This window comes from Otolemur garnettii, unplaced genomic scaffold, assembly GCF_000181295.1.
Source record: "Otolemur garnettii isolate 467f Iridium unplaced genomic scaffold, OtoGar3 scaffold00062, whole genome shotgun sequence".
Classification (NCBI taxonomy): Eukaryota; Metazoa; Chordata; class Mammalia; order Primates; family Galagidae; genus Otolemur; species Otolemur garnettii.
This window is the reverse complement of record NW_003852457.1, coordinates 2464866-2466474: the sequence shown is the minus strand read 5'-3', so window position 1 is coordinate 2466474 and position 1609 is coordinate 2464866.

Below are 1609 nucleotides of genomic sequence, written 5' to 3'. Positions count from 1 at the left end.
TCCTCCTGGGGATACTCCCCACCTTCCTGGGAGCCAGGCTCTCATCCCCTGTCCCTCCTCTGGGCACTGCATTCACTAGATGCCAATGCCTAACACAGCTTTTAACACAGCACCTTCTAGATGCATTTTACCAAGCAGATTCACACCCTGTTCGAGGTTTTATAACAAATGACTCTCAAATTCTGTCCATGACCCTTATCTGTCCCCTACCCACTTGGGTTGGGTCTGTCATCTAGGATCTGTGGACAGAATCCCACTGCCTTCCCGAAACTTCTGGTCCCCACCACCTTTAGGGGAAAGCGCACTCCTCTTACCAGGACATGAAAAGCTACCTTGCCAGTGCATGGAGGACAAACGAGTGACAATACTCAGAGCCACGAGAGGCTGCTGTAGAGGAACAAGAAGGAAGGTGCCGCTCCAGAATGTGACCTGTACAGGCAGTCGGAAGTCCACAGCCACAGGTCAGAGTGTCCAGGGGAAGGACAGAGAATCTTAGCCAGAGTTGCTGGCCCCACCGCATTATCCCTCAAACCGTATGATGGTAAAGACTCGTCTGCCTGGTCCATTCTGCTTCCTGGGACCTAGACCAGCCCCCTAGCCCTTATTTGGCCTCTCAATAGAAATCAGATTGATGATAATGAGGAATAGCCACCATTCACCACTGTCATATTATCTTGAATTGGGTAGGAGGCATTCATTAGAAGAACGCAGACACCATCAAGGAGCTGTGACAGTAATCAAATACCTAACTACTCATGTGACCCTTCAAGACAGGCATTGTTATCTCCACTGGGTGAAGGAAGAGCCTGAGATGGAGAGAAGGCCTGGCTCTCTCCCCAGGTGACAAGGGACTTGAACCAGGCCTCTTCTGGGCATGAGGCCCACACTCTTCCCATGATCTCCATGAATGCAACAAATCCAAATATGAGCAGAAACTACTAAGCCATCGTGTTGTTGTGAAATAAGAAAGATGCCGGACAGGTAGGGAATGACAAGCACCCATGTTGTTCAGTATTTTCCAGGCTCAAGAAATTTGATAATTTCCATCGTGGCAGAAAATTGGCCTTATCAAAGTTGTACTCTCCATGTTTTTAGAGGAACATTTGTCAGATACTTTCCCAAATACATAAGAAAAAACTTCAGACTAATATTCCCCCTAAAGCTTTTCCTCTAAGATCAGGAACAAAACAAAGGTGCCTCTTGGCCACTTCTTTTCACTATACTGCTGGAAGTTCCCGCCAGAGTAATTAGGCGAGAAAAGGAAGTCGAAGGCATCCAACTTGGAAAAGAAGAGGCAAAATCCTCTGTCTGCAGCTGGCATGATCTCATGCGTTTGTAGAAAAGCCTAAAAAATTCACTGAAAACTGTTAGAACTAATAAATCCAGTGAAGTTACAAAATCAGCTCTTAAAAATTTGTTTCTGTACAAATTAAGAATCTGAATAGAAAATTAAGAAAACCATTCCTTTTATAATAGCGTCAAAACAGCTAATCCGCTTAGCGATGAATGTAACCACACTGAAAACTATAAAACATTGATGAAAAAAGCAAAGAAGACCTGTGTACGTGAGAGGACACTGCACGCCATCGCTTGGCGAAGACCTGTGTAC